Source organism: Schistocerca cancellata, chromosome 8 (assembly GCF_023864275.1).
Source record: "Schistocerca cancellata isolate TAMUIC-IGC-003103 chromosome 8, iqSchCanc2.1, whole genome shotgun sequence".
NCBI classification, from domain to species: domain Eukaryota; kingdom Metazoa; phylum Arthropoda; class Insecta; order Orthoptera; family Acrididae; genus Schistocerca; species Schistocerca cancellata.
In genome coordinates this window covers 534,000,876-534,025,526 of record NC_064633.1, presented here as the reverse complement: position 1 = coordinate 534,025,526, position 24,651 = coordinate 534,000,876, and the positions used below count along the sequence as shown (strand labels likewise).

General features: G+C 38.2%; 1 pseudogene; it reads left to right on the top strand.

Annotated features, from left to right (window-relative positions):
- Positions 1–14,568: 14,568 nt before the first annotated feature.
- LOC126096140 (5S ribosomal RNA) lies at positions 14,569–14,686 on the top strand (annotated as a pseudogene).
- The last annotated feature ends 9,965 nt before the right edge of the window (positions 14,687–24,651 follow it).

Genomic DNA, 24,651 nt, shown 5'->3' with positions numbered 1-24,651 from the left:
TGAAATGCCACAACACTAGTCACCATGTCACCTTGCCACACGCATGTGCAGCACTAAATTAGTCTTCTTTCTCTGGCCCTATTTGCATAGCTTATCAAAAATAAACTATTCACTGGAAGTTTAGCACAGTTCAATCACTGTGTAGTACGTTCCTTGCCCTGCAATGGCCCAATACATCAAAGTCCAAACACTTCCCAAGAAAGCAAACCTTTTCAAAATTGGCTTTGCCTGTGCACTGCTGCTACTCCATAAGTTAACATATAATTCACAGTTCATAACTGATAACTGTCTCTTGTATGTGAAAAACAAAAAATTAAATCAGATTTCAATTTTCTACATTACTCCCAACTTCTGTTCTTGTGTTTTTGAGATCTTATTCAATCTTTTTTACACAGTACGATGGGGCTAGGAAATGTGCATGTGGTGAGCAGATGTAAGGAGGACTGGCTGCTGGCTGTTAATAGCTGGAAGCTGCATTGGCCATGGCAACAGGCATTTGGCTACTGATCAAAGCTCTGCCAGCACTGGAATGCTAGTGATGAGACGTCTGACACCTTTGCTGTCATTAGAATCTCCTGGTGACCTGGTTGCCACTGCATCTTCTGACACACAGCATCTGACCAGTCCAACCTCACCCAAGTATGAATGGCAGACAGTGGTGGAGTCGCATGTCACTACTTCTCAGCCAGCATGGGATGACTCTCCTGTTGTGGTAGTGGCCAATTTTCCTGCACACTCTTTACAAGTGAGGTATGCTTGTCATTGGAAGCTCCAACATTAGGCGGGTAATGGAGTGCCTCAGGGAAATAGCATGAAAGAATGACAGTGTGCACTCAATATGTTTGCCAGTGATCTCATCCCTGACATGCAGGGACATGGAGGGGGGGGAGGGTGGATCGAGAGGAGTACCAGTGGCTATCGAACACACTGAGTGCAACAACTGCCTGCAAACAGTGGCACATGTTGCCACCAGTGACGCTGGCAGCTTGGGTTGTAAGGCCAACCTTGGTTCCTTTTGTTTGCTGGCTAAGCTGACTATTGGTAGCATCACATCCAGCATGGATCACAGTCGTCTGGTTTGGAGCAGAGTGAAAGGTCTAAACCAGAGTCTCAGATGAGATAGTATCGGATGTGAATTTCCCAACCTGCGCTTCAGTGTGGAGAATTGTAGGGTTCCCCTTAATAGGTCAGGCTTGCAGTACACACATGGAGTGGCTGGTAGGATACGGAGTACATATGGTGTGCACATGAAGGTTTTTTACATTAGAGAAACCTCCAGCTGGGATCCGAGAATAGCTGCCTGCCAAAATTGAAGTGTACATCTGCCACAATGTTCTTAGAGAACACTTCTCCTAGCAGATCAGACATAGAAAAGATGAATAAGATATTAGTAAACTGTGCGAACTTCCAAAAAAAAATGCCCCAGAATTAGTTCACTTATTGGAGCACTTCAAAGAGAACTTGCAGAATATTGTTAATAATTTTCCTGATTGTGCCGTTGTAATAGGGCGTGACTTCAACTTGCCGATTATAGATTGGGAGATTCATGCTATCAAAACTGGTGCCAAAGAAAGGGATTCATTTGCTATTATTCTGAATGTCTTGTTCAAAAATTACTTCAAGAACTAATTAAAGAACCAACTTGAGAAGCTCTCATCTTAGGCCTCCTAGCAATAGACAGACATGAACTTATTGAATCAGTTAATGTGGCGGAAAGTATCAGTGATCATAAGGCTGAGACAGAAACTATGACAACAGATGTTACAATGAATGTTAAGAAAGGCAGGAAAATATTTTTGGTTAGCAAGAGTGACAGGATACAAATTGCAGAATATCTGAGTAGTCAGAATCAAATATTCAGTGGTGATCATGAAGATGAGGAGCACAAATGGAAAAAATTCAAAGGCATCATTCAATATGCATTAGAAAAGTTAGTTCCAAGCAAGGTGTTAAGGGTTGGAAAAGGCCCACGGTGGTTTAATATCCGTGTTAGAAAACTGCCATGTAAACAAACAGAGCTTCATCACATTTTCAAGTGAAGTCAAAACCTAGCTGACAAACGAAAGTTTAACAAAGCAAAAAGTGCGTAAGGAATGAGAGAGGCATTCAGTGAATTTGAAAGTAAAATTTCATCAACTAATCGGAGTAAAAACCCAAAATGAAAGATAGCATAAATAAGTCCAAAATATTGAATTCAGTTTTTCGAAATAATTTCACTGTGGAAGAGCAAAACACGGTCCCTCCCTTCAGTCATCATATGAATGTCAAAATGGCAGAGATCGAGATAGCCAATTTCGGAATAGAAAAATGACTACAGTCTCATTATACTGGAAAGGCATCAGGACCTGATGAGATACCTTCAAGATTCTACAAAAATTACGCAAAAGAACCGTCTGTCCTTGCAGCAGAAGTTTATCGTAGATAGCTGGAGCAACGAAGGGACATGCCTTTACTTGCATATATGTCAAGAGAGGCACTATAGATGTGCTCCTTTCAAGGATATGCTGTACTTTGGTTTTCTCAAAGGCACTGACAGATGTCTCTGTTATCATTGTGACTGCGGCAGCCATTCCAGCAAACAAATTAAAGCTGGTTCATTTATTGCAAATTTGGGAACTATTGCTGTATGTTTCTCTTTGAAAGTGACAACCTGCCCACTTTATACTTGTTATTTACATAGCAATATATAGTACAAAAAGTACTTAAGAAGCTCCCCAAATGCTGCTACATAGGTGTGCTAGTTGTGTGAAGTATGTCCTAATTTGTGTGAAAAATTACAGATCACTACCATAAATAAATTTCTTCCTTTAATCTTGAAAATAGCTGATACACAAGCAGAAATATGCCTGCACCAATACCAGAATATATTTTGCCTGTATATGTGCTAAATTTTGAGTTGTTTTTTCTGTTTACATTTTGCTGCAGTAAATCTATAGAATTTCGTTTAATTGTTCTTTGCTCTCTCCAGCAATTTAACTGTGGCATGCCTCTTCATTATTTAACACACATTTCCGGAAAATAGCATAAAGTTTAAGTTGTTGTTTCAGAAACTTTGTACTGTTGTTTTTGTTTACATATAGTTGCGTACAGACCAAATTCGTGGAATCATATTTTCGCGTTTATCTGTAATTTACCTGACTTGTTCTTAATGAACTATAATGTTTATCATGAGTGAAAAGTGCTTGACTTGCCATATCAAGAATCAAGAATTTTATTCACCATAGATCATTTTACAATGATATTGGCTTCGTCATACAAGATGTACTAGTACATACAGAATAATAAAATAAACTTCTGTCAATACATTATAGAATACATTTGAAGCATGGCAGTGTACCAAATTACAAAGGATAGCTTTTAAAAGTTAACACAACAAGCTATCTTATAATCTAATATAATATGGTATTTTATTGTTTATAGTATAAACTTCATAATTGCACACGATTAACCACAGCACAAAATAATATGTTTAACTACAGACAACTTTTAAATGCTTATATTCTCCTCAGGCATATCAAAGAATTCTTTAATGTCATAGAATGGATGATCTGACAGCCAGCTGTACCACTTAATTTTAAAAGAATTTGTATCCATAGACTGAACATGAACTGGCAGTTTATTGAATATTTTGAGTGGGTTAACTTTGTGGGAATTTCCTGTTCTAGAATTGATAGGCTGGGGCTTTAGGTGTGATGGGTGCTGTAGTTTTTTTGCATTTGGGTGACTAGTGGCAGGGGAGTAGGGGAAGTAAATGAGACTCATCAGTGGTTTTGTAGGACATGTAGTAGAGATAGGAAAATAATAGAACAGGAGGGGAAATTGCTGCCCTTCAGGCTGAGTTAGACAAGCCCAGGGGAGATCTTGAGAGGTTAAGGAGGAAGAAGGATAAAGAGAGGTGGGAAGTGGCAACAGGCAACGGGCAACGGGCAACAGGCAACGGGCAACAGGCAACAGGAGGAACAGGCCTAGAACTTCGTCTGGCAGCTTCATGGTGAATGTGGAAAATAGATTTGACCTGTTGCTTCAGTAAGAAGCTGTTGATCCTCAAGCAGTTGCAGGTGTAGATAGGGCACAACAAACTTTCAGCAGCAAATTGAAAAGTAAGAATGTACGGAAATAAAAAAAGAAACATAGTGTTGTTGTTAGGTAGTTCCCGTGGAAGAGATGTTGGCCAACTTTTGCAGGATGAATAAGGATCAGAAAACCAAGTCACTAATTTTTTTTAAACCTAGTGGAGGTCTGGAGCAGGTGACAGAGGATTTAGGATCACTTTGCAAAGATTTCACTAAGGAAGACACCGTGGTTATAGAGGGTGGGCCAAGTAATAGTACTGACAGAGATCCTGGGTACAGTATAGAGTGTGACCTGGCAAAGATTACATCAGCATCGAAGCATACTAGTGATGAGTTTGTACCTTTTCCTGGTCACCATGATCGACCTCATTTGAACTCTTCTGTCAGGATAGTTAATTTGGTGTTGGAACTGCTGCTCATGTCAGTTGGAGGGTCACACATTGGTGTGGTTCCTGTTGATTCTCTCAATAGGTGGGATTATACTAGGCATGGCCTTCACTTCAAAAGGAAAGGGAAGGGTAAACTGGCTGAGAAAATAGCAGGAAAGTTAAAGGGGAGAGGCACTGCCATGAGTGATAAAATACCAATGGTTATACGGTTCAGAAAATACCCTTTTTTAGGGTAGGGATGACAGAAAGAAACCAAGTTTTAAGAGATGTTAGGGCTGAGACAAACCTTCAGATTGAGAAAGAAACCAAAAAATATAATTCTAGCTTATTACATCAGCATAAACAGCTGTTGGTTAAGAATTTTCAACAATCAGCAGAAATTTCAACTCTACCCAATTTTAACTCAGTCAATGTGAAATGTCAGCTATCTTTATTGCGTCAAAATATTCGAGGGCTGAGAAATAAAATTAGTGAATTAATTATCTGCATAGATGAATTACAGTCCTCAAACCCAGCTGAAATAATCTGCCTCTCTGAACATCACGTGGCCACTGGTATAGAACTGTTAAGTGATACAGAATTTAGATTAGCATCTCACTTTTGTAGAGCAGAAATGGAGAATGGAGGAGTTGCCACATTCATCAGGAACTGTCATAAATTTAAGAACATAGACATACATAAATTCTGCATAGAACAGCATATGGAAGCATGTGCCATAGAAGTAGAATTTCATAAAAAAATCCTGCGTAATATTAAGTGTACATCGAGCACCTGTTCATAAACCACCTTGAAGCTGTACTGGCCCATTTAGCAACCAAAAACAAAGAAATAGTGGTTGCTGGTGACTTCAACTTTTGCTTCCTTAAAGACTCTCCCAATAAGAACTTATTTGAATTAGTAACACTATCATTCAACTTAATTCCCGCTGTAAATTTCCCAACTAGGGTAGCCAATTGCTCACAAACAGCCATTGATAATATCTTTATAGAAAAGACCAATGAACAAAATTATATTACAATACCAATAGTCAATGGCCTCTCAAGACCATAGCATGCAGTTCCTTCTGTTAAATGTTAATACTGAACAGCATATAAAATCTGTTAAATCTGAACTCAAGAGGGTTATCAATAAGCCAAAAATTGATTATTTTAGGACACTCCTAAGATATATTCACTGGAGTGATGTTTATAGTGCTCATGGCATGAATGAAAAATATAACACTTATGCTAATAAAGTGCTTACCTTATTTGAACACTGTTTCCCCCAAAACTAACCAAGGTTAGAGCAAAGTCTACAAAGAAGCTATGGATTACTCAAGGAAGAGAGGTATCTTGCAAAACAAAAAGAAAACCGTATCTGTCAATCCGAAACAGTAAACAGTTCTGATGTTGATGCTATAGCACTTTTCAAGAAATACTGCAGAATATTAAAGACTGTAATATGGATGTCAAAGCAATTATGTTACAAGGAAAAGATAGTCATATCATATAACAAAATAAAGACAATATGGGATATAGTGAAGGAGGAGACCAGTAGAACCAGACATGAAGTTAAACAGAATTAAGAGTAAATGATACATTGGTGACAGATGTGTATAGTGTTGCAGAACTCTTTAACAAACATTTTATAACTGTTACTGAAAAGATGGGGTTGTCAGCTTCTGTAGATGCTGCCATGGGAAACCTCAGACCAGACATTTCAAGTAGCTTCCATAATAAGAATTTGACCCTCACTACCCAAGCAGAGGTAATTTCCAACATAAAATCTTTAAAGTCAAAAACAGCTAGTGGGTATGATGAAATATCAACAAAGCTAATTAAAGAATGTGATTCTGAGCTAAGTAACATATTAACTATCTGTGTTACCAGTCGTTTATCAGTGGAATATTTCCTGAATGGTTCAAATATGCTGAAGTTAAGCCACTGTTTAAGAAGGGAGATAAAGAAACAGCATCAAATTTCTGTCCAATTTCACTGTTGCCAGCATTCTCAAAAATTTTAGAAAAAGTAATGTAGTATCGTCTTTCTAACCATCTTATCTCAAATAACATACTGTCAAAGTCACAGTTTGGATTTCTAAAGGGTTCTGATATTGAGGCCATCTACACTTACAGTGAAAATGTGCTTAATTCATTAGACAAAACATTGCAGGCAACTGGTGTATTTTGTGATCTGTCAAAGGTATTTGACTGTGTAAATGACAATACCCTTTTAAGTAAATTAGAATATTATAGTGTAACAGGAAATGCTGCAAAATGGTTCAAATCCTATATCTCTGGCAGAAAGAAAAGGGTGTTATTAGGAAAGAGACATGTATCAAGCTATCAGGCATCATCCAACTGGGAACTAATTACATGTGGGGTCCCACTAGGTTCCATTTTGGGGCCCTTACTTTTTCTTGTGTATCTCAATGACCTTTCATCAGTAACATTACCAGATGCCAAGTTCGTTTTGTTTACCGATGATACAAACATTGCAATAAATATCAAATCAAGTGTAGTCTTAGAAAGATCAGTTAATAAAATATTTGTGGACATTAATCACTGGTTCCTAGCCAATTCTTTGTCACTAAACCTTGAAAAAACACACTACATGCAGTTCAGAACTTGTAAGGGGTGTCCTAAAAGTATATGCCTAACATACGATGACAAACAGATAGAAGAAGTGGACAGTATTAAATTCTTGGGATTACAGCTTGATAAGAAATTCAACTTGGAGGAGCACACCACAGAGCTGCTGAAGCGTCTTAAGAAATGTCTATTTGCAATGCGAATTGTGTCCAACATACGGGATATAAAAATGAAAAAGCTGGTACACTATGCTTACTTTCATTCCATAATGTCATATGGTATTATTTTTTGGGGTAATTCATCAAGCCAAGCTAAAGTTTTCCAGGCACAAAAACGTGCAGTAAGAGTTATATGTGGTGTGAACTCAAGAAATCCTGCAGAAGCCTGTTTAGGGAACTAGGGATACTAAATACTACTTCCCAATATATTTATTCCTTAATGAAATTTGTTATTAAAAATATATCACTTTTTCAAACCAACAGATCAATTCATGGAATCAATACTAGAAATAAGAATAATCTTCACGAGGATTTAAAGTCACTTAGTCTTGTACAAAAAGGTGTGCATTATTCAGGAACACACATCTTCAATAACTTGCCAGCAGCCATAAAAAGCTTAACAACCAATGAAATTCAGTTTAAGAGAAGCCTAAAGGATTTATTGGTGGTCAACTTCTTCTACTCCATTGATGAATTTCTCAGTAGAACTAACTGATTTGTGGGTGTGATATTATAACTTCTGTACAATTTCAGTGCCGTAATGTGTTCATTGTAAATATGAGTGTGTGTGTGTGTGTGTGTGTGTGTGTGTGTGTGTGCGCGCGTGTAAGTACAATCTAACTTCTGCACCATTTCAGTGCAGTAATGTGTTCATTGTAAATAAGTATTATAGTAGTTGTATTAGACATTTATTACCTTATAAATAAATAAAAACATTTTTCTTATTTTAAATTCATTGCATTAGTATTTGTAAAATGACTCTTTCATATAGTGTTCATTAAAAAATGACGATCATTCCACTTGGGACCTGTGGAATGGTACATTAACTTATTTGTTTTAGTTGTAAATATTTGTCATGTATAGTTGTTTTTCTGACATGTTCTACATCCTGGAGGACCTCCTCAGTATGGATCAATTGGAATAAAAGTGAATCAAATCTAATCTAATCACAAAAAGGTCCAAAAATCCAATCCAAAAAATTACAGGGGAATTTCACTGCTCCCTGTAATACACAAAATTCTTTCAAAGGCCCTGTTAAACAGACTAGAACAAGCGGACCAGTTAATTGGGGAGTATCAGGCAGGGTATCACAAAGGTCGATCTTGCATCAAACAGATATGGAACTTAAAAACAATTGTGCAAATGAGATGATATAGAAATACTGCGGTAACTTTTGTCGATTTTAAAAAGGCTTACGATTCAATAGGTAGACAAACATTATTCCACACTTTAGTTCAGCATTGACAGGAAAACATGGTCGGTTATTCAACAGGCATTAACAGGTACCACCTCCAAAGTTAAATTCATGGGAGAAACATCAGAAGCATTTCATATCCATACTGGTGTTCGCCAAGGAGATGGAATGTCCCCACTTCTATTTAACATGATTCTGGAAAAAACTGTGAGAACATGGGAAAAGTAAACAAAAGGAATTCAGCTTGGGATTAAAAAAGAGCAGAGAATCAGGGTGAAGTGTCTGTCTTTCATGGGCGATCTTGCCATTATGATGAACAATAGAGAGAAAACAAAACTTGCATTGGAAAAACTACATGAAATCTCACAGAAAACTGGGCTACAAATCTCCTACAAGAAAACACAGTATATGGAAAACAAACCTGTAGATAATCTTCCCATTATTACACAAAACGGGAAAGTGGCACAAGTTGCCCACTTCAGATATCTGGGAGAGATAGTCCGACCATCAGGACTGAACTCAATAGCCAATAAAGATAGAATCTCCAGATTACAAAAAGCATATAAGCTCTTTTGGAATCACTATAATAAGAAATCTATTTCTGTCAATGCGAAACTAAGGCATTACAATGCAGTAGTCCTACCCGAAGCACTTTATGCTGCAGAAACTACAGTGATTCAAGGTCGTACGAAGATCAGAGAGACTGAAAAGCAGGAAAGAAAAATTTTGAGGAAAATATATGGACCAGTGTTTTGGGAAGGAATTTGGATGAAGAGGCCAACTAGAGAGATTTACAAAGACATAGAAACAATAACAGACACCATTAGAAAGTGATGGATGGAATATTTTGGACATATCTGCAGGATGAATAAAAGCAGGCTCACAAGGCAAATCTTTGAGATAGTAAACAAGAGCAAAAACAAGACAAAGTGGAAGAAGACATTAAAGTACTGGGGATCACACAAGACAACATAAATAATAGAGAAGAGTTCAGAAACATCATACAGAAACAAACACTTAAACAAGAACACACCGAGAACAGAACGCAAAAAAACTTCTGCACCATTTCAGTGCAGTAATGTGTTCATTGCAAATAAGTATTGTAGTAGTTCTATTGCATTTTTTATTACTGTATAAATAAAAATAAAAAAAACATTTTTTTAAATTTTAAATTCAGTGCATTAATGGAATCTTAGTGAATGGCTGTTGTAAAACGATCCTTTCATATAGTGTTCATTAAAAAAAGACGATCATTCCACTTAAGACCTGTGGAAGGTACATTAGCTTATTCGTTTTAGTAGTAAATATTTGTCATGTATTATTGTTTTTCTGACATGTTCTACAACCCAGAGGACCTCCTCACTTCGGATCAATTGGAATGAAAGTTACCTAATCTAATCTGAAGATGCTCTTGTTTGGAAAATAAGTCTAAAATAACTCGTTTGTAAATATCATATTACACTTTATAGATGGCTGACAGTGAGGCATAGTCACCTTTTATTTCTTTCTTACATGTGACTCTTTTAATGTTTTTTGTTCTGGCGATTAGTGGTAGTTTGTTTTTACCGGATAATCAACGTGTTTTGAACATTCACTCTTTCCGTGTTCTTGCTTACTTTGTAAATTATTGACAATGACAAGTCACAGAACTTCTCAGAACCGTGCAGGTGAATTACAAAATGTTTGCTGACAGCAGGACTCGAACTAAAACTGCTGGATTAATGCGACTGCCACTAACATCTTGCAGTTTATAAATTTGTCCTGCATCATACGTCTCTTGAAATTTTTAAACGTCAATAACTCATTATCTGTCATGTAATACCAATAAACTGTACCTTCTCGAGAGATCATCAGTGTACTAGTGTTTTTGGAACAGCATTTATTTACAGTACATAAGCTATAATGTCGTTACAAAATAGCACGGCTTCACGAACTACAATTTGGTCCCACACGGGTGCTTCATTTAAAGTCTGACTTTGAAAGGAGCAAAACCACAGTACCTCTCATAACGTTTATGCAAATAAGGGCACTTAATTAAGGGTACCCAGCCACTGGAAAAAAACAAAGTTCCCTGTTTTCAAGAAGGATCGTAGGACAGATACACGTAATTATAGGTCTATATTGTTGACGTCAGTCTCTTGTAGAACTATGGAACATGTTTGATGCTCAAGAGTTACGACATTTTACTTATTTTTAGAGAAATTTCGTGTATAGACATCATCATGGATTCCACGCACATAGGCACTCGCGAAACTCAACTCACTCTGTTTTTCCATGAACTCCATAGCACTGTAGACAACGGCGCTCAGATTGATGTCCGCCGTATTTCTTGACTTCAGGAAGCCGTTTGACACTGTCCCTCGCTGCTGTTTAGTGGGGGAAAAAAACGAGCTTACCGATTTGCGGACCAGATTTATGACTGGATTCAAGATTTCAGACTTCCTCGCAGATAGAACTCAGCATGACGCTCTTAATGAGACAAAATCGACGGAAGTGAAAGTAATTTGCGAAGTATCCCAAGGAAGTGTTACAGTAGCATTGTTGTTTACAGTGTATATAAATTATCTACTAGAAAGCGTCGGGTGATGTTTAAGACTGTTCGCAGATGATGCAGTTGTCCGCAAGAAAGTAGCAACGCCAGAAGACAGCATCGATTTACAGAATGACCTGCACAGGATTGATGAATGGTGTAAGCTCTGGCAGTTGACTCTGAACGTAAATCACTGTAGCATGCATTGGAAAAGACATCAACTACTGTACACCTACACTTCTGATGACAAATTGGTGGAAACAGTATCTGCCGTAAAATATTTAACAGTAACTATCCAGACTGACCTGTAGTGGAATGACCACATAAAACAAATAGTGGGATAAACAGATGCCAGATTGAGATTCATAGGTATAATCTTAAGGAATTGTAATTCAGCTACGAAGGAAGTGGCTTATAAGGCGCTCATTCGACCAATTCTTGAGTATTGTTCATCAATATGGGACGCTTACTGCGTTTCCAGGTTGACTTTTCTAAATTTCCTCATAGCAGACAAAAAATCCCCAAAACGATACCATTTTGGTAATTCTTCCCCAAATATCATAAATAATAGGTACTTTTATCATCAGCATTGACAGTATGAAGAGGTGGAATTCCATGTCTAGGACTATAAAATCATCGTACAGATAAAAAAATACGCTAAGTAAATTAAAATTTTTGATTTGTAAGTAAAAACAGGTAGTCTGATCAGAAATATATAAAACATGGTCTATGGGCGCCACTTTTGCTTTCTTCATCTTTTCCCATTGTCGCTCCACTGATATAAAATAAAACTGCTAAAACTTTTCATTACATACCGATTTTGAGCCTTTTATTTGATGTTTTACGCCACCTATTGAAGCACTTTTTAGAACTACTATGTACAGCGTTAACTTTTAGATGGCAGACAACCCCCTAGTCCTGAATCGGCCGATGTTGGTAAAAGTCGGACGGCTTTGACAGCCAATCGTTTTTGGCTGCAGGCAATATTAACTAGCTGACTGTCACCCCATTTGCACGGGACTCCCAAAACCGGATTTCGTAAGTCGATTTCCCAATAGTTCTTCTGGGTGGTCACGTAAACACTTCAGAACCTATTTTGGGAAACCACTTCAAGTATCCGTGTTTGCAATTCCTCAATCGATTTTCGCTCCCATGTAAACGCAACCGATTTTGAAGCGTGCTTGGGTTGTCAATTTGCATCTTATTTCAGAATATTCCGTTAATATGGAGTTATTGTGCAGTAAAGGAGAAGCAGAAATATTAGACTGAGCACGAAGCTATCTACCTGTAATACCTAAGTGAAGAGAAATGACAATTGCGCTGACTAAATCAGAAAGTGAATCAGTTGTTTTCCAATATTCAACAGAGCTAGCAAATCCGCTTCAAACTTTAACATGCAAAAATGATAGCGTAAAACGGTTTTCGTCTTTCGGAAGATGTGTCGCATGTGAGATAGCCCCCTATCGACATATAATAATCAAAAGTTTTAAACTTTGAAAACCTCTGAAAAAGTTACAATGAGAAATCGTTTCTTACAGAAGACTGTTTTAAATTTAAGTCATTTAAAACATAATTTCTTATAATCAAAACAAAAAAAAACAAGAATTAGCTTAAACATTTTTCTATTCCCAGAGCAGTCTCACTCTGCTCCCTGTTTCTGCTTGATATATTGGTCGAAGTCGATAGTCTTCGTAACTACGCAATGAAGTTTTCAACCGAATGGTGAAGATATTTTCATCACATCACGTTGGTCACCCATTGTGACATTCACTGGTGCCAAACAGTGAGCTCAAAGAAGATAATCTGGAGGCAGCACTTGCTACATTTACATGTGACACATCTTCCCAAAGACGAAAACCGAATCTCGTAAACCGTTTTTCGGTGTCGCGTTTACATGTGCGGGTTGAATCGTCATTTGTTTTACACGAGTGGCCGCTGGCAGTCAGCTCCTGTGTTTGTCGCTTGTACTAGTATGATAGCTAGATGGCTGCTTCAGCGTTCGTAACTGATTTGATCATCGCATTTGTTACGTTTTTCTATAAAGAGGGAATATGAATATCAACTAAATGCGAGTGGACTTGTGCGGAGGAGGTTGTTTAAACGGCGATGCCTCCGAATATTATCAACACAACATATTCCACCAGAAACGTATATTTTGCACCCACCGAGATCGCGCAGTGTGTGGAAGAAAGTGCGAAGTGATCACTGGTGGAACGTAATTGTATTGCAGCGTTCTGGGGAATCCAAGTGGCTTGAAAATTTCCGCATGAGGAAAGAAACATTCCGATACCTTTGCTTCGAATTACCAAGTGCATTATCGCCTGCTGCGGATTTCATTCGTGAACCGCTACCACTAGAGAAGAGATTGGCAAGCTCGGCAGAGTACAGAGTAGTTGCAAATCAGTTTGGTGTGCATAAAAGCTCTGTGCACAAATGCTTGTATTCGTTTATTAAGGCCGTGAATACAGCTTTGTTGACAAAAATTATGAAAATGCCAGACGCTGAGGAAGCAGAGAGAGTCAGTAATCAGTTCTCCAACATGACAGGCTTCCCACAGGTCATAGGAGCAATCGATGGCACTCACATTCCTGTGTTAGTTCCTCAGGAGTGATATTCAGATTTTGTGAACTGGAAGGGTTGGACATCACTTGTTCTTCAGGCAGTTGTTGACTGTCATAACTGGTAAATGAATGTGAACTAATGTGAATGAAATTGATATTACAGTTGTAAAAGCAATATACAAAATTTTGTCTTTGTACAGTTTTAGGAACATCAACATCAGCCATACAGGAAATGTTCATGATGCATCAGTACTAAAGGATTCACAGCTGTATAAAATGGCCAACAGGCTGATGGCAGAAGTGAGATATAGTTTTGTGCATACCCAGTAGTTAATGTAGCAATCAGTGTAATTTCCTCAGTGGCTATAATGTGCAGTTTCATGCGCTTACTTCCTTGTGAATGACTTACATTTGTCCAGTCAAGTGATAAGATTCTATCGCATGTTTCCAAAACATATAAATATTAACTCATGAATTATTTCATACCAAATTTAAACTAATTTCTTTGGTAAGTAAAAAGAAGTGTAGTTATAGGTTTGGCAGGGGAAACTGATGGTGAAAATGGCAGCTGCTCAAACTACACATCCGGAGAACTTGTTTCAAAAATAAAATAGTAAAAAGAGGTGCATGTCTTGAGCATAGATAATTTACAGTAATTCCATATAAAGTAGCAGCAGTTGGTACATATAGGCCTAAAGCACTTGCAATTCCAAATAGCAATAGTGAAACTATCAACTTTTAAATCAGCAAACCTACTGACATTTTTGACTAATGTTTCACATGTAGTTCCATAGTAACAACATAAAAATAAAATAGAGTGAAAAATAAATGTTGAATTTAACTTAATACACTTCGAACACTTCAGAAAACATTCTTCAAAGATAAAAGTGCAAAAGAGGTATGTCTTGTTTCTGTAATTTAGTGGTTAGGTTGTAACTTTATCATTTCGTTTAAATTGTTCCATCAGTCAGCATTTTTCATATATAAACAATTTGAATTAAAATATATTTTGTGGACTTCCGTAGTTCTCAAGGGCAATGGCCTTGCCACAGTGGATACACCAGTTCCCGTCAGATCACCGAAGTTAAGCACTGTCGGACGTGGCCTTTGCTTGGTTGGGTGACCATCTGGGCTGCCATGTACTGTTGCCATTTTTCAGGGTGCACTCAGCCTCATCATCCCAATTGAGGAGCTACTCGACCGAATAATAACGGCTCCAGTCAAAGAAAACCACCATAACTACCAGGACAGCGGTGTGCTGACTGCACGCCCCTCCTATCCAGGCAGGACAACTTGGAATGTAAAAGAGAAATCTAATGCGAAATAGAAATTCTTAGCAGCTTTAAGATTTTCTAGAGTGTTATTAGAACGACTACTCTACTGTAAACAAGTCTTAACAATGAACTGTTTCTCAATGGTGGAAGATCATTGCTAACTTGACTAACACTTTCTGCCAGCTATCACAAGTGTGACTTGTCTAAGCTCATGGTGATAAACGAAAGAACTAAAAAAAATTACCCAATGTTTGTCCTCTACATGTAATCTTAATGGCTTAGGATTTCGTTAAAATTACTCACAGCCATGACTTTCATATTTTGAAATTTCACTCATAGGCAGGCTCACTCGTGGAATGCCTGATGTATATTCCAAATAGAAGTAATATGTGTTATATCAGTAATTCAGTATATACCAAGTAGTTATTTTTCACATACAACAACATGATAATTTATGCTAAGTTGAAAGTTATTACTCCTTTGAAGTATTTAAACAAATTCTATTGTAATATTGTCTATTAATGTTCCTTTTCTTTCTTAGGCACCATGCACAATCACTGTTCTGCCGAAATTCCTGCTTGGAGATGCAGCATATCCCCTCCTGCCACGGCTCATGAAACCATATGCAGGGACGGTATCACCTGAAGAAGAAAGTTTTTGTGTTTATTTGAGCTCCACCAGAATTGTTGTTGAGAATTCTCTTGGTAGGCTCAAAGCTCGAAGGAGTTGACTTGCCAAATGCATAGATATAAACTATCAATTTGTGCCTCAACTTGTTGCTACATGTTGTGTACTCCATAACATCACTGAAATTCAAAAAGGTCACTTCAGGGAAAACTGGCTAAATGATGTGGACAGGGGAAATGAAATTTTCCCCCAACCCAATGAATATACTTGCACAGAAGCTTACCAAGATGCTGAAAGGCTAAGAGACTGCCTAAAAACAGATTGCGTTTCCAATTATCCATTAAGGAGATCTCAATTAAGATTTCAGTAAGCACATTGTAATTAAGTGTGTATAAATACTTGTAAATCAGATCAAATTTGGTAGTTATGAAATGAAAAAATTAATTTCAATAACTCTTTTTTATTTGCTGTACTTCAATTTACAGTGTACAAAAAGCTCACAGTCTGTAACTGGAAGTGGATAGGGCAGTGGAGGTGGATCGGGAAGGGGATAGACTTGGAGAAGGGGTGGGTGGGGTGGAAAAAACCAGTCCGTGGAAAGAACTGTGGTGTTTGCTGTTAGAGCATGAAGTGGGGTTGTGTGTTTTGCCCAATAATGGCGTGAATTCCACTTAAAATGAGTTTACTAATTGTTTTGTCTCTTCCAAATGCCTACTTTGGATATTCTCCAACAGCTGGTTTGGCATGTCTGTCTTTCTCAAATTCTTCTGATAACGTGTAACATTTTACAGAAATTAGCACAGTATTGATGATGAACTTTTAAAGTTAAATTTTTATCATAAACAAATGCACAGTAATGCTGGAAATAAACAAAATAGAATGTTACTTATTTTGTAAGCAATTTGGGGTGTGTAAAGGGACAATTCCACATCAAACAGCCATACAGTTTTCTAAATTTAATTTGTTTTCTGAATCTACAAAAGTTATATTTTACTGTACAACAAAAATTACTAATGTCACTAAATTTCTGGTAATGTAGTTAAACTTGGGACTTCTGTAGATGAAGATGGAGAACAAGATTGGCTTTTACATTGCAGTCATAGTTGTTTCAATTCTAAAGTTTAAAGAACTAAACCTTATCTTTTACTTGAACTTCAGTTTAAAAACTGGAAGTATTAAATATGCAGTAAATTCACAAAAATAACTATCATTTAATTTAAAACAACGGAAAATCCACGATGGAATGTAACAATACCAGAGAAGGAAAGTTGCTACTCACCATATAGTGGAGATGCTGAGTCACGATAGGCACAACAAAAAGATTCACACAATTAAACCTTTTGGCCATTAAGGCCTTTGTCAGCAGTAGACACACACACACACACACACACACACACACACACACACACACACACACACACACACACTCACGTAAACGCAACTTGCACACACCTCTGCAATCTCAGAGAGCAGTGTGGTTTCAGCTCTCTGAGACTGCAGACGTGTGTGCAAGCTGTGTTTGTGTGTGTGTGTGTGTGTGTGTGTGTGTGTGTGTGTGTGTGTGTGTGAGACTACTACTGACAAAGGCCTTAATGGCCGAAAGCTTTAATTGTGTGAATCTTTTTGTTGTGCCTATCGCAATTCAGCATTTCCACTATATGGTGAGAAGCAACTTTCCTTCTCTGGTATTGTATCCATTTAATTTAGTTTTTCATCTGTGACACAAAACATGAAAAAGTTTGTTCTCTATATAAACAATATTAGTTGTGTTTATTTTAGGTCACAAATAAGGAAAACCAATAAAAACATCCAGTTACCGATAAAACAATAGGTAACATGTAAATGACCATGTTTAAATGTAGAACATGTCACTGGATCATATGGGAAAACTAAGGAGGATGACTACAAATAGACTGAAAGAAAGATAACTAGACAGAAGGAGATGGGAAAAAGATTCTGTGTACGAGTTATATAAAGAACTCAGCAGAGGTGTTCAGAATTGAAGAGTCAGCTATATCCTAGATTGAACTTTAACAAGCTGAACAGGCCTATAAGTGACTTACAGCTAACAGTTTACGTCTTAACCTCACAAAGACACACATTATGCAATTTCAGACAAACAACATATTAACACCAGAAGCAGACATTAATGGTCAAACACTGATTGAAGCACTGTGTGTAAAATTCCTTGGGGTACAGCTGGATAATAAGTTAAAGTGGAGTCAACACATAGACAAACTAATCAAGAAACTTAGTTCAGCATGTTATGCTCTTAGAAGCATCTCCCATTGTGTTGACCTAAAGACAAGAGTGGTCACAAAGTAATATAATATGAGCACTGTGTAATTATAATAAGCCACTACAACCAACAGATATACAATGACACCATGAAGACATCCACTACTGTCTATCACTCACAAAACTCATTTTCAACAGGCAAGCTTTCAAATGTAAGCAGCACTCACTTTTTGTTCGTCTGCTAGTTGCAGACACCGTAAAATTCGGCCAGTCATCTGGAGAAACTGTAAATGCAACCTCATGTTGCGGTACTGATGTTGAAGTTTCGATTTCTGTGTCCGTTTCTGCAGATTCTGTACAATAAAGAAATGTACGATGTAGCGTTTTAATATCATAAATATAAAAGTAACGAAACTGCTGAATCCTTATTATAGCCAACCTCTTACCTTCTCCACATGGTGTAGAATCTACACCGCGTTCTAGCAACAAAGCTGACGGCCTCTCGCCGAGGAGACTTGCCATTTCATCGGAAAATTCGAACGATCATTACCGCTTATGGTATTTCACTTCTTGGCGTCATTGAAGTCTCTCTTCAGAGATTTCCACTTCGATCTGAAATACAGTAGCATTGCGAGGTACATCGAATTAAAACGCAAATAAAATTTTAGATTTAAATCACGCATATTATTATTATTATCTAAAAAGTAAGCCAACCTTAACTGAACTGGTGTACGTGTATATCCGCCGTCAGTCATGGCTTTCGGCAGCTATGCAAAAATATCTGCATTCCTGAATCTCTTGCCATCCAACAAATGCAATATGTGCTTTTCTTCTATTAGATCGAGCAAATGGATCACCTCCTGCTCTGTTCAGTATATCTTCTTCGCTGAAGATGCGTTTGCTTCGGCCATATTTCCCAACAGCCGGCCGGTGTGGACGAGCGGTTCTAGGCGCTACAGTCTGGAACCGCGCGACCGCTACGGTCGCAGGTTCAAATCATGCCTCGGGCATGTATGTGTGTGATGTCCTTAGGTTAGTTAGGTTTAAGTAGTTCTATGTTCTAGGGGACTGATGACCTCAGAAGTTAAGTCCCATAGTGCTCAGAGCCATTTGAACCATTTCCCGACAAAAAATTTAGTGAAATGATCGTATGGCATTGTTGGCCAGGAGGCCCCAAGGGGGGCAGTTCGGCCTCCGTATTGCAAGTCCTTTTCAGTTGACGCCACTTCGGCGACTTGAGGGTCAATGATGATGAAGGACACACAACACCCAGTCCCCTGCCGGGAATCGAACCCGGGGCCCTTGCGTGGTAGGTGGAAATGCTACCGCTACGCTACGGAGGCGGACATTTCCTTACATTTCACAGATAACAAGAAATGCAAGCAATCTGACAGCCCAATACCGCTTCAAAATCGGTTGAGCGTTTACATGGGCGCAAAATGCGGAACTGAAAACCACCAACAAGAAGCGGATTTCCAGATTCGCTTGTGGAGTATTTACATGACCAACCAGAAGCGGAACTGAGAAATAGATTTACGAATTCCGGTTTTGGGAGCCCATGTAAACACATTAACTGTGTGTTAACGAAATTGTGACGCTCGACATCTTTGGCCGCCATGTTGCTGAACGTTTATCTGTCTCTCTCTATCCAACTGTCAGTATACAGCTGTTCCGCAAGTAGACGAGTAAAATTTTATTTTGCCATTATTATGGACACAAAACATCACATTTTATCTGAATTTTGTAATTTTGACATTCCTGACTGCTCAGTCTGGCAATTATTTGAACAGAAAGCATTAAATTCCTACAGAAAATAAAGAACCTACTGTTTAAAATATCCTCTTCACATTATCAGCTGAAAAACTGTAAAGCAAAACTTCCTTGAAGGCAATTCCGTAATTTGATTGTAACTATTATTACGTTTCGTTAAAAGTTTGACGACCTTCATTCGACATAAAATGCACTATGTAGGGAGTGGGTGCGGCAAGTAGAGACAGTTTTTATATTTCACGATTTATCTCTGAACAGTTTGAGGCAGATTTTTAAGATTTAATGTATTTCGATTAACCAGTTTTCATACTAAAAGAATCATTAATGTGGTTCCATGTTTAGGTGTCCTTTTCTTAAAAGTCCATTGATCAGCTGTGACATTGTCGAAATCTTTTTGCTTCGTCGGCCTACAGCCATTTGCAATCTTATTCTCCTTTCTTAAATTTGTTTTTGTTGGTGAAGGGAGGTTTGCCTGAATTCCTTTATTTTCAGCAGCTGCTTCAGGAGACTTTTCCAGTTGTACACCTGCATGATTTACATCCTGCAAGAAAGGTCATTGTAATTTTGCATACTTCACAACAGTTCAAAACTACAGAACCTTCATAAGCAAACTTAAAACAATAATTATAAACATAGGCCTCTTGACGTTTATTTTGTTTAGGCCTATACAATTATAATTCAAAGCTTGTAATATATTCCACTTACTTGAGTACTAGCAGGTTCTTTACGAACCAACTGTAGTCTTGCAGTCATCTTTTTCTGCATATGTTTCGGAAAATCAAAGACAAATGGGACGGCATCTTCTTTTAGCAGTCGTAATGATGCTCCTGGCCTCATCTGATAGCAATTTTCGGTAAAGTATCTGCTACATAATAATACTGTACGCAGTAGGTGACCACTTGTCTCTACGAATTGCTTGCATCCATAATTTCAGAATTTCTTGACGAGAAAATGGAAACCTGCATAAACAAGAGGCAAATACCGAAATGAATCCAAGAAATATCGTTCTGCAGTAGTGCAATTTATATATGAAATACAGTGCGGCAGAAACACTAAACAAAAATATAACTTACCTATGAAACTGAACTCCACTGCCTTTCCTCTGGAGTTCTTTACAACCATAACCTACATAATATTTCACCTTTATAGCTTCACAAACTTAATAAATCGCTCATAAATGAATGATTATCGAACAACAGAAAGTACAAAGCAACACGACCTATGGGTACGAATTCCAAGGGTCCAAAGCACAGGAATTGTGTATCCTGTTTTTATTGAGATCACTGGTGCCGAAGCAGCGGCAAATTATAGGTACTATTTTAAATCTCCGTTTTGGATTTGTTCCGTCGGGTTCAAAATAAATTCCCGGGAGGTGCCGGCCGAAATTAAGCCCCGTACAAAACATTCATCGTTTTATCACGGTTGAGGGGGGACAAAAGCAGTTTTTGTTACCTTACGTGCAATAACACCGGAATATTTATCCTGACCACAGAAAAGAAAATTTAAAAAATAATGTTTATTACATGTTAAACAGTAAAAAAAAGTCATGCTGGTCTTTCACTTATCAAATAAACATTAAATCCTAGAAACCTTCTGCATTCAGTACAAATTTTCATGTCTCATGTTTGGCATCAAGTCAGCGCTTGTTACTGTAATTAAATCTCAATAATATTTACTATGTGAGTTATTAAGGTCAAACAGCAAAAAATAAGAGGTCATATGAGTTTAATTCCGCGAAAAAATGCCACTTCTGTTTTGGGACACCGTAATGGCTACACCAACCATGCAAAAGAGCCCTCAAACGATAATACCAAAGACTGAACCACAGACTAAACCAAACATCCCACTGCGTCGCTCTTTTCTGACCAACGAGAGGTCTGTGGTATGTGGTTTGGTTCGTTGGTCAGCATCATTTGGTCCTATCGTCTACAGGCGCTTTAGGGAGCGAGTCAGATTATTACACCAAAACAAAAATAAGCCCATAATGCCAGCAACCCAGTTGCCATTAATACATGGTTTCGTCTTATTTTAATGGCATAGAGTAAACCGGACGACCCACAGAGCCAACTCACGATAAATGAAAACAACCAGTAAACAGCACCCAACCGTCCATACTTCTGTGCTCTACTAAGTAATCGCTGATCTCACTCAATAAGCAGTATTGGAGTGGCATTATATCATACAGTTTGATTTTGTCATAATTGCTTGTATTCTAAAAATAAAATGAAAATCGCTTATTTATAGCTTGTTAGACAAGATAGAAACTCTAGTTTGAATCACGTGAAGTATATAGAAACTGTAGAAATTCACATTCTTACCAGAAAATTATGATTCGGCTTCCCACACAGGCTGATAGCTTCGCATGGCAAGTAGTTTAGATAGCACATACCTACTTCCTCTCTTTCAGTTAATATACCCTGAAAATCAGAGCATCAGCGAACACAGCAACAAACAAAACAACCAAAAAAACCATTACCACATACAACTAAATCCGCCACTTTCCGCAGCTGTGTTCGGAATAAATTACTTCTTTGGTGAATGCAAGAAAGAGCCAGAAATGGACGCAATGCTGTACTTAAGTCTCTTCCTCGTGCTCTGTTCGAAGTTTCGTTTGTGTTATTGCCATTCACTTTCGTTCCATTAGTCTGTTCAAAACTGAGTGCACGTGAAAACTGCGGATTTCGCAGCCTCATCTTTTTTCTTGTATCTCCACTGTAAATCATAATCACAAATTTCTCTTTAGTTCCTTACGGGAGAAACAAAAATTTGTATCAGGCACTGCCCCGGCTAGCAATGTTTTAACATGCCATGACATCGTCGTGTGCTAAACTTCTGTCTATATCTTGCAGCTGTCGATATGAAGCTAACACCAAACACCGGAAACGAAAAAAAGAACATATGTATCGACTGATGTGGAGAGAAGGAGCATATCTATAAAAGTAAATGTGTAATATTTGTAGCAAAATAGTAGTATGGTTACGCAGAAAATATACTTCCCCAATTTCCCCATTGCCGAAATTTTTTTCCTAAAATATTTTCCCAAGTTATCGTTACCGCAAACGTTACCCAAAACAATATTTTCCCCCAAAACTGCGGAAAACAACTGAATCTGGAGACACTGGATCCTTACTAGGTGTGACTGAGAGAACAGAGAGAAAAGATCCAACCAATAACAGTACGTTTCGACACGGGTTCGCTTAGCCAACTCGAGAGTGTTACAGAGATGCTCAATAGACTCCAGTGGAAGACGATAAAAGGGCGGCCTTTTGCCTCAGGGAGAGTTCTGCTATTGAAATTTCGAATGAGCACTTTCCAGGAAGAGTCGGACAACATATTATTCTCTCCCACATACATCTCACAAAATGACCACGACGACAAAATTTGAGAAACTAGAGCTAATACAGAAGTTTACATACAAACATTTTCCCCACACGTCATTCGCTATTGTTGGGACAGTGAAATAGGGGTCTGTTAGTGGTACCTAAAGCACCCTCCGCCACATACCGTCAGGTGACTTTCGGAGTATGACGTAGATACATTTTTTCTTCGTCTGTCTGCTCAACCGCTAATTGTGTGGTGTCGTCTTTTTTGTTGACTCGGACTTTGCTTTGAATGTCTTAGTATCTTCTTTGTTTCTTTCCCTTTTTCCCTGCAAGTAACACATAGACTCATATCACAATTTTACATCCGCATTTCAGTTTATTCAGCTCGTGGTCTTGCGGTAGCGTTCTCGCTTCCTACGCACGGGGTCCCGGGTTCGATTCCCGGCGGGTCAGGGATAATCTCTGCCTCGTGATGACTGGGTGTTGTGTGTTCTTCATCATCATTTCATCATCATTGAATCGTAAGTCGCCGAACTGGCGTCAGGTAAAAAGGACCTGCAATACGGCGGCCAAACTTCCCCGCATGGGGCCTCCCGGCCAACAATGCCATACGATCATTTCTTTTTTTTTTTATCTTTTTTCGTCGCCATGCCTTCCCCGCGCTCTGTTCGTAGTTTCGTTTGTGTTATTGCCATTCACATTCCTTCCATTACTCTGCTCAAAACTGAGTGCACTTGAAACCTGTGGATTTCGCAGCATCATCTTTCTTCTTGTATCTCCACTAGCTTCCATCAGTTTTCCCTTTCCAGCTCTTTCTTCTTCGCTTTAGCAGTTTCCATTGCCTTCGTTTTGACAGTAAACGTGTATTTTTAACGTTTATTTGCCTTATATAAATTATCCTGTTCATTTTCATGCCGGTACTTTTTCTTAGTGCAGAGATTTTCTTTCAAACCACTTCATCTATTCTTCAATTTGGAAATTTCTGCTAGATCCGATTCTGGAGGTGCAGCATTCAGCTTCCATACATCTAGTTCGAGTGTATTTATGTGTAATGCCTCGGATAATGTTAACATGTATGCCTTGTACTTGTCCATATCTACTGTCTCTTCGTTTATTATAGCATTGTTGAGGCGGCCACCACAGACCCGCTTTTTCTTGTGCTCACCAGTTGCAGGTCAAGCAGGTGCCATGTAGGTGGTCCAGATTGTATCTACATCTACACATAAATCTACTCTCCGCAAACCACTGTGGTCCTCTCCTTGAGTTCACATGGATAGATAAGAAGGACAAAATACACTGTAAAACATTTAATTATTGACATTTCGTATTTCCGACAGTAAATTCGCTATAACAGACATCAGAAAATGCCATGTTTGGTTGGTAGTGCAGACTAAATTCAATTCTGTGTATTTATAGTCACTGTATACTTGTAGTTATTGTATGCATTTATGTATCTGCATCAACAAAAGAAAATTTCACTGAGTGACTCTATGTGTTTGCAGCATACTGAACTTGTGTTTGCCATTTTTTCTTTAGTCAAGGGCATCATCACAATCTAATATATAGTCGCGACACTGGTGCGAAAGTTGCTACTGTGAAGGTGGATTCGCACTTGACAGAACGTCACCATCACGTCCGTCACGTAAAAAGATTCTCCTCTGTAGTTCAAGTACTGGCATTCACACATGCTGTCATTAACACGTCATGTCACGTCAGCATCACACCAAGATATCTCGGGAAGAATGTTTCGGCGGGCCATAGTGTAGCCTAATAAACGAGCAAGTGTTACATTAAGTACACAGTGTGAACTAATACGAAACTATTTATCACTGACTGCTATTGCGAAAAGTTCTTAATATGTAGTGGAAGACAATACTTCGTTAA